At 41.6% G+C, this 9,778-nt stretch overlaps 1 long non-coding RNA gene across 1 annotated transcript in view; it reads left to right on the forward strand.

The window, feature by feature from the left end:
* The window catches only part of LOC105553455, a 43,327-nt gene extending 38,776 nt beyond the window's left edge, over positions 1-4,551 (forward strand). Inside the window, exon 3 of the long non-coding RNA XR_001008149.1 lies at positions 4,250-4,551. This is a non-coding gene — a long non-coding RNA (uncharacterized LOC105553455). The remainder of the gene's footprint in view (positions 1-4,249) is intronic.
* Positions 4,552-9,778: the final 5,227 nt, after the last annotated feature.

The raw sequence follows: 9,778 nt of genomic DNA on the forward strand, positions 1-9,778 counted from the left end.
CTGTGGTATATACATCCTAACAACCACCACCACCATAGTAGTAGTTCCACATGTGCTGTAATTATGATGTCAGAAGGTAGAAGAGATATTGTGGAGACTTCCACAAGGCTCAGTCACACCCCAGCAATGTGCTCTGAGCTCCTGACAGCTCAGTATATGGCATCAAAGGAGACGACACAGTACATGAGGATGTTCACATATAAGGAGTCAACTAATCGCTGGTGGATGAGCAAGTTGGGGGTGCTGGGGTCCATTCCTGCTGGACAAACCCAGCCTCCTTACCTGCTATTCTTTACAATGTGGCAACTCTCTTTTCTTCTCTATTTTCCTTACTTGTTTATTTTATTATTATTAATATCGCTAACATAAAACCTTTTGAAATATAATATGTAAAAGACACCATCATCCCCAATTTATTCTTCCCAAAAGCAACAATTATTAACTGTTTCCTTTGGGTCTTTTCAGAATTGTCCTTCTACATAACATAAGATAGTATAGTATTGTATCAGGTCATAATACATCTTATCGTAACTGTCTTCCCCTGTGAATGGTGTCACACTGCACGCATTGTTGTGCAACTTGCATTTTTTTTCACTTTGCTCAGTACCCTGGGCGAACTTCCATGGCAGCAAGTCAGCATTTTGAAAGTGCCCCATGCAGAAATGCAGACTTCATGCTTTCTCTGTGGTTCACTGTTTGTGGCTAAAGAAGAAAGTTACTGAAATGTGTCCAGACCATGGCTTTCAAGAGAAAGGAATCTATTGTGTATGTAACTGACTTCATCCCAACGTATGATTTTGATTTGTCAGTTAGGATATTATTTTCCTTATCACATCATCTGAGATAATTAAAGGACTCTGAAATGTCGCCTTCATTCCTCTGATGACTTGCGAACAGAACTCTTGAAAGGCTTTCAAACTTGTCATCTCAGTACATACCCATTTGAACACCCCAGGTCAATTAATTTTTCTAAGAGAATGTATTACAAAATGAGCTACAGCGTGAATTCATTACCATAAATTATGAAACAAGAGGTCATCGTGCTTGCAAACTTAGAAGAAACCTTTAAAAACAGAATGAATATTTCTTCATAAATCTTATAATGTGATGATCCACTTTGCATTCAGAAGGACATAAAAACAGTATGAATTCCTCCTAGCGTATTTGGTGATTCCCTCTTCAAAGTGGTACCAGTGCCTTAAATAAGGGATTAAATTAAGATTTTTATTAATATCACACAAAACATAGTTTAGAAAAGTGATGAATCTGGCCGGGTGTGGTGGCTCACTCCTGTAATCCCAGCACTTTGGGAGGCCGAGGAGGGTGGATCACTTGAGGTCAGGAGTTTGAGACCAGCCTGGCCAACATAGTGAAACCCAGTCTCTACTAAAAATACAAAAAATTAGCTGGGCATGGTGGTACATGCCTGTAATCCCAGCTACTCGGGAGGCTGAGGCAGGAGAATCACTTGAACCTGGGAGATGGAGCTTGCAGTGAGCCAAGATCGCGCCATTGCACTCCAGCCTGGGTGACAGATAAAGACTGTCTCAAGAAAAAAAAAAAAAAAAAAAAAAAAAAGGAAAGGATAGTGATGAATCTAAGTTAATGTCCAAAGCACTAAAACCACATTGAATAAAACTAAGTAAATTTTCCCCTTTCTTAAGCAAAGCGGACTTCAGTATGGCCTTAGTGCTTTGAGGAGACAATGTAACTCTTTATGGAAGTCTCATCCCAGTGAATGCACAAGTGCAAAATGTTTTTGTTTTTTTCGTTTTTGTTGTTTTTTTTCCCAAACGCAGAACTTTTATCAGTTTGTTTTGTCAGGCCCTGGCCTTTGAACTGTTTTTAATAGAAAATTAATAAATCTCTGCTTCGGGATATATCACACTCTCTTAAAAAGGAAAAATACGACCTGAAGTAACCTATTTCTTCCTATCAGCAATAGCCCAACTTAAACCAGATATATTCTGTGGTGTATGGTATATGGGTTTTACGACCAAACAGACCTGCTTCATTTTGTTTTGTTTTGTAGCCGCATTTTTGAGATAAAATTCACATGCCGTACAATTCACTCAAACTTGGTTTGGAGTCCAAGTTTTTCAGCTTCCCTAGGCTTCAGTCTTCTTATCTGTAAAATGGTAATAAAAATAGTACAACCCTCTGATTTGCTGTGCAAATGAGATGCTTGTGTTCAGTCTATCCCATGGCTAAATAAATGAAAGCATAACAGAAAGAATAGTTTTTCATTTTTTACACACTCAGCTTGGTCATTGAACTTTATAAGCAATCAGATCTCTGATTCTGATTTTCCACTTCGACAGTGAAAACCTTAATTCTGTTAATTTATGTTAATTTCAGGTACCAAATCTAGCTTAATTGAGTACTTTATCAGTCTCTACTGATTAAACACTCACTCAACGATAGATTCTGCCCCTCCCCTGCCTTGGGATGGACCTGGGTTCACAGGCAGCCACTATGGCAGTGTGGCTGGTTTGCATCTGTCCGCTGGTGCTGCTGCAGTGGAGACTTCCATCTGGTCTCTTGGGATGGGCAGTGCGAGGAGATGAAGGTTCCAGGGATCTTGCTTGTTTCCTCTGTCATCTTGGGCCCCAGGAGCTACTTGCTGCCGTCTCGATGCCCTCCAAATACTCATGGCAACAGGGGACATCTACAGGGCTTTGTCTCTCAAGGGGCCCCAGCAGAAAATGAGAAATGAGGTAGAGGTCCACCATCACTTTATTTATTTATTTCTTTGAGACAGAGTCTCTCTCTGTTGCCCAGGCTGGAGTGCAGTGGCGCAATCTCGGCTCACTGCAACCTCTGCCCCCCAGGTTCAAGCTATTCTCCTGCCTCAGCCTCCCGAGTAGCGGGGACTACAGGCACCTGCCACCACGCCCGGCTAATTTTTTGTATTTTTAGTAAAGACGGGGTTTCACCATGTTAGCCAGGATGGTCTCGATCTCCTGACCTCGTGATCCACCCACCTTGGCCTCCCAAAGTGCTGGGGTTCTTGAATGCCAAACTACAAGCTTCCTTCAGCACTCGGAGGTACGAGTGGAAGCAGGGCTTTTCACCATCGCACCTGACTTCCTCCTCTCTCCAAAGTCTCTCTGCTCCCCTCTCTTGTTCAGGTTTGCTGGGGAGCACAAGAAGCTGCGTTTTTTGTTCTGCTGATTTCCATTAACACCCCCTACCCACCCCATCCTCACCCCTGGCAGATAGAGGCCACTAAATGGAGGTGAGCATGAGGAAGAAAAATGGAGCAGGCCCAGCAGGTTGACGTGTCTGATTTGCCACTACAGCCACAGTGGTATTTCACATTAGTTTATATTCTACATGTTTGATGGTTATCTCACTTCTACTATCACAAAAAAAATTCTGCATTTCTTTCTCTGGATGCAGGTATTGTTACTTATTTTTCTCTCCTGGAAGATGAAATCTGAAGGAATTCATAATTCTAGTTTATGATTCTTTGCCCTCACCTCTTGCCTCCATTCTTTGATCTCTGATACCCTGTGTATGAGGTACTGTCTTACATGAAATCTTATGGGTTGGATAGACCCTTTCAGGGGTGTCCAATCTTTTGGGTTCCCTGGGCCACATTGGAAGAAGAAGAATTGTAGTGGGCCATACATAAAATACACTAACACTAGCCGGGCGCAGTGGCTCATGCCTGTAATCCTAGCACTTTGGGAGGCCGGGGCGGGTAGACCACAAAGTCAAGAGATCGAGAGCATCCTGGCCAACATGGTGAAACCCCGTCTCTACTAAAAACACAAAAATTAGCTGGGCATGGTGGTGTGCACCTATAGTCCCAGCTACTCGGGAGGCTGAGGCAGGAGAATCGCCTGAACCTAGGAGGCAGAGGTTGCAGTGAGCCAAGATCACGCCACTGCACTCCAGCCTGGTGACACAGCAAGACTCTAACTCAGGAAAAAAAAAAAAATACACTAACACGATAGCTAATGAGTTAAAAAATAAATCACACAAAAAATCTCATACTTTTTAAAGAAAGTTTACTAGTTTGTGTTGGGCTGCATTCAAAACTGTCCTGGGCCACATGCGGCTTGCAGCGGGCCTTGGGTTAGATAAACTTGATTTTATGTTGAAATCCTAGCCCCCAGGACCTCAGAATGAGACCTTACTTGGGAACAGTGTCATTGAAGATATAATTAGCTCAGTTAAGATGAGGACATATTGGCGTATGGTGGGCCCTAATCTAATATGACTGATGCTTTGTATAAAAGAGGGAAACTTGCAGCTAGTTGGGAGGCTAAGGTGAGAAGATGACTTGAGCCCAGCAGGTCGAGGCTGCAGTAAGCCAAGATCGTGCCACTGCACTCCAGGCTGGGCAACAGATGCTGTGTGAAGATGAAGGCAGAGATCAGGCTGATGCTTATGGAAAGCCAGAGATTGCCAACAAACCACCAAAAACTAGGAGAGAGACCTGAAACAGATTCTCTCTGAGTCCTCAGTAGGAACCAACCCTGCCAACACCATGATCTTGGACTCTAGCCCCCAGAACTGTGAAATAATAAATGTCTGATGTCTAAGCCAGCCAGTTTATGGTAGTTTGTTAAAGCAGCCCTAGAAACCTAAAATATGGTACATATGGTTTTGTCTTCCCAACCCACTTATTTTTCTGGGAAATCTCTCTCCCTCCCCAGTTACTGCAGGAGCAGCCATGTTGATCAACATGGCCTCCTGCCCCGGTAGATTTCATTGAAAATTGGCATTTGAAACCAGAGAACAAGTCTTCAGTGACTAAAGCTGAAAAGTATGAAACTCAGGAACTGCCAACAACCGTGTTTTCTACAACAAAAAGAAAGCCAGTCTGCAGAAGACAAAGCTGGAATCCAGAGCAGCAGAGGTGAGGCAAGGGGAGCGAGCTGAGGGTTTCCCGCTCTAACTCCATTGGTGCCCGAGGTCTCAGCTCTATCCTAACTTGGCTGTGACTTGAATTCCAGGACACTAAAGTGACTGTCCAGTAAATTCTTTTTTTTTTTCCTCTCAAGCCAATTAATAAACAATCTGTGGTACTTACAACTCAGACTTCTATTTAACATCTCCAAAACTCACTCAGTCTCATTTTTCGTAATAAGTGGAAGTTTGCTGCTCTAACTGTATCCTTACCAGACATGGGTGCAGGATCCAGAAAAGAGCATTAATAAAAATTAATGTTAGTCAAGAAATATGGCCAGAGGCAGTGGCTCACGCCTGTAATCCCAGTACTTTGGGAGGCTGAGGTGGGCAGATCACTTGAGGCCAGGAGTTCAAGACCAGCCTAGTCAACATGGTAAAACTCGATTTCTACTAAAAATACAAAAAAATTAGCCAGAGGTTGTGGCAGGTGCCTATAATCCCAGCTACTCTAGGAGGCTGAGGCACGAGAATAGCTTGAACCTAGGAGGCAGAGGCTGCAGTGAGTTGAGATTGCACCACTGCACTGCAGCCTGGGTGGCAGAGAGAGACGCCGTCTCAATTTAAAAAATAAATAAATAAAAATAAAAGTCAAGAAATATATAATAACTTGTTGAACTTTCTTTCTTAAATTAAACTTTAAACCATCATAAAATACAAGAAATTAGATTGATTTCTTTACCTTTTAAATTAAAACCCAAAATAATTCATTAGCAAGCAACTTTATTTTCCTTAACAGATGGGACTCTTTTTAACCTCTAAATACAGCATAGTTCCTTCATTAAGATAAAGAGTCATTTTGCAGAGTTGATTGGGATATCTGTGAAGGAATCATTTCAATGATTATGTTTTCATTGCTTTTATTTTCATTATTTGTTTATTTTATTATTAATTATTATGAGAGATGGAGTCACACTGTATTGACCAGAGAGATCTCAAAGTCCTGGCCTCAAGCAATCCTCCTGACTTGGCCTACCAAATGCTGGGATTACAGGTGTGATCCACCATTTCCAGCTAGCTTTATTATTAAAGGACATATTAGTCCTATGATAAGTTTCAAATGCCTGGCATTTTTCCTGAGAAAATAGATTATATTTAGAATGTTAACAATAAGGAATTTTTCTGTCTGCCCATTACCACATTTTTAAAAAAATCTCAGAAACGAAGTACTTAATCTTAATTCAGATTCGCACACTTCTTAATGGCTTCTGATATGTCTAGAGATGCAATCTCAAAGGCTACCAGCTTCATGTCAGAAAAGGACAAGCAAATAAAATTTGATGCTGGAGACTAGGAAACAAAATTCAGTAATTCTCATGCTATTTTGTATACTAATCAGGGAATGCATTAATTTTCTGTTGCTGCATAATTACAGTTTACCCCAGAACTTAATGTCTTAAAACAGCATTCAATATTTATGATCTCATATGGTTTCTGTGGGACAGGAATTCAAGAGTGATTCAGATGGGTAGTTATGGCTCAAAGCTTCACGTGAGGCTGCAGTTAAGATATCAGCCAGGGGTGGAGTCTCCAGAAGGATTGACATGGGCTGAGCCCTTCACTTCCAAGGCGGCTTGCTTACTCATTCATATGACTGGCAAGTCGATGCTGGCTGTTGGCAAGAGGCCTCAGATCCCACCATGTGGACCTCTTCATTGTGCTTCTTGAGTGTCCTCATGATATGACAGCTGGATTCACCCAGAGTAAGTGATCCAAGAGAGAGCAAAGATAGAAGCTGCAATTTTTAAATTACCTAGCCTTGGGTGCCACATACTGTCATTTGCACGATATCCTATTGGTTACACAGGTCAGCCATATTCAACATGAGAAGGTGACAATACTGGGAGGTAAAACTCATTGGGGGTATCTTGGAAGTTTCCTATTCTTACTCTGGGTATCAATGAGAAAAACATTATTATGTTAAAAAGTATGGAAAATGCTTTTCAAAATGAACACACCTAAGAAAATTTCAACAAAATTCGTAATAGAGCCATAGAATTCTAGAATCAGAAAGAAACTTGGTTATCAACCAGTGTAACTTGGTCATGGAGGCTAAGTCTCTGAAAGGTGAGAATTTTTTTAACTTTGTATAGCAAATTAGTGACTGGATCAGGCTTAGATCCAGGCCTCTTTACTTCTCTGGTTAGGGCCGGTGGTGAATAGGCTGGCTTGAAAATTAACATCCATTCCACTCTCCTTATAGTATGCCTTCCTACTGCAGCGACTGGAGAACCTAAAACCATATGTTTCCCAAACTCCCTTGCAGCTAGGGTTTTGGATATGATTTGGGTTAAGGCAATCAGACTGTAGAAGTGAGAGCTGGAAACTGGAAGTGATATAGCAAATAGGCTACTGGAACTTGTGCCGCTGCTGTTGGCAAAGGTGGTCATTGCAATGTTGGGTTATATTGTGGCAGAGGTAGCAGAGGTTGTGCTGCTTTGGTCACTACTGGTGACAGCCAAGAGGCAGGACTCAGAGGAGTCACTATGGACATAGCAGGTGTTGTATGGCTTTAAAGGTAATCGTTAAAATTAGCCTACAGTCCTAGCTAGCTACTTGGGAGGTTGAGGTGGGAGAATCTCTTGAGCCCAGTAGTTTGAGGCTGCAGTGAGGTATGATTTCATCACTGCACACCAGCCTTGGTGACAGAGAAAGACGCCATCTCTAAATAAAATAACACATACAAATACAATAAATAAAACATTTAAAAAAAAAAAAAGTAGACCGGGTGTAGTGGCTCTTGCCTATAATCCCAGCACTTTGGGAGGCCGAGGTGGGTGAATCATAAGGTCAGGAGTTCGAGACCAGTCTGGCCAAAATGGTGAAACCCCGTCTCTACTAAAAATACAAAAATTAGCCAGGCGTGGTGATGCATGCCTGTAATTCCAGCTACTCAGGAGGCTGAGGCAGGAGAATCACTTGAACCCAGGAGGCTGTGATGGGCCAAGATCGCTCCATTGCACTCCACCTTGGGCAACAGAGAAAGACTCCATCTAAAAATAATAATAATAATTAATAAATAAATAAAAGTAATAGTTGCAACAGCAGTTTCCTGATCCCTGAAGAGCAAATTAGGTAATGTGTTCTGGAGCCAAGAACTTCAGTGGTGGTCACCAAAATCACAAAGGTGGAGAAGGAATACCTGGCAGCTTCCATAGAGGACTAGCTCGATGGAGTAGTTCTTGGAGTTGTTCCCAGATTCCAAGCCAGAGCTGTTATTCCAGTCCTTCCAACAATTTTGTAAGCACCTAATTCCCTATATTAAGTCACGCTCTCTTGAGATAGCTAGAGTGGTATCTGTTGTCTGCACCTAAATTCTATTACAGAGCATGCTAATACATAAGAATGAGAAGAGCAGCCTGACCTAAGGAAACTGGCCTGACACTTAAACCTAGGTCTTGTTGTTGTTAGGAACTAGCCTGGCACTTAGAGATGGGTCATAGTGTTCTTCTGTTGAATAAAAACAATTTCTCAGAACATCAGCATCTTCAAGGTCTCTCTGTTGACCATGATGGATCAAGACATAAGCAAGACCACTGTGTATCATGTCTGAACACAGACAAAAATATGAACATTGCCCACACCACAACAAGGACCAATCATCCCCCTGTTCTTGCTACTCTGAGTGACTGCTGCTTCTTTACCAATTATAATCTTAGTCTCCCTCTTTTTACAGAAGATTTATTAAGATACCCAATCATAGAATTACCCCTTCTTCCTGAGATCACCCAACCCATACAAAATTTCTTTTACTGCTCCCTAAGTCACCTAATGCAAGCCTAAATCCTGTAAGTCCTTTCTAACTCCCTCTTACTAAGAGGGTTCCCCATGGTGTGTGGTTTCCTTCCCTGCAATAGTAATAAAATCAACAGATGTGTTCCTGCCGATCTTTGGCTGAAAGGCATACTAAAGTTGAAAAAAAAAAAAAAAAGGTCTGGGTAGCTGTCTTCTGTCACCCAAAGCACAATCATATGTATCAAATGATAACAAAAAAAATTATAAAAGAAAGGATAGACAGTAACATATAAGGCAATTGAAAATTACAGGCAAGCAATTATACAGTGAATTGAACAATAATACAATTTCTTGAACGTCCATTATAGTAGCATTCTCCAGAGAGACAGAACCAATAAGAGATAGATAGATAGATAGATAGATAGATAGATAGATAGATAGATAGACAGATAGATAGATAGACAGACAGATAGATAGACAGACACAAGAGGGGATTTATTAGAATTGGCTTATATGATTTTAGAGGCTGAGAAGTCTCATGACATGATGTCTGTAAGCTGGAGACCCTCGGATGCTGGTAACATGGCTCAGACCAATTCTGAAAGCTTTTACAGAACTAAGAAAGCTGATGGTATAATTCTCAGTCCAAGGTTGAGGGCATGAGACCCAGAGGTGGGGGCCTCTGGTGTAAGCTTTGAAGTTTAAAAGCAAGAAAGGCTGGAGTTTTGATGTCCAAGGTCAGGAGAAGAAGAGTCGCCCAATTACAGGAAAGAGAGAAGAAAAATTACCTTTTCCCTGCCTTTTTTGTTGTATCAAGTCCCCAGCCAATAGGATGGTGCCCAACCACATTGAGGGCAAATATCCCCCACTCAGTCCACAAACACACAAACCAGTCACCTCTGAAAGCATTCTCATGGACCGTCCCAGAAGTAATCCTTCACTGGTTCTCTAGGTATTCCTTAATCCTTCAAGTTGACACCTAAAACTAACAGTCACACACTATGGCAGGCACTCATGACAGTCATTTACATACATTATTGACTTAATCATCTCACTACTCTGCAAAATAGGTATTTTAATTCCCATTTTATAGGTGAGAAAAACTGAGGCTCTGCAGTCCAGT

The sequence above is a fragment of the Mandrillus leucophaeus genome, unplaced genomic scaffold (assembly GCF_000951045.1).
Source record: "Mandrillus leucophaeus isolate KB7577 unplaced genomic scaffold, Mleu.le_1.0 Scaffold597, whole genome shotgun sequence".
NCBI lineage: Eukaryota > Metazoa > Chordata > Mammalia > Primates > Cercopithecidae > Mandrillus > Mandrillus leucophaeus.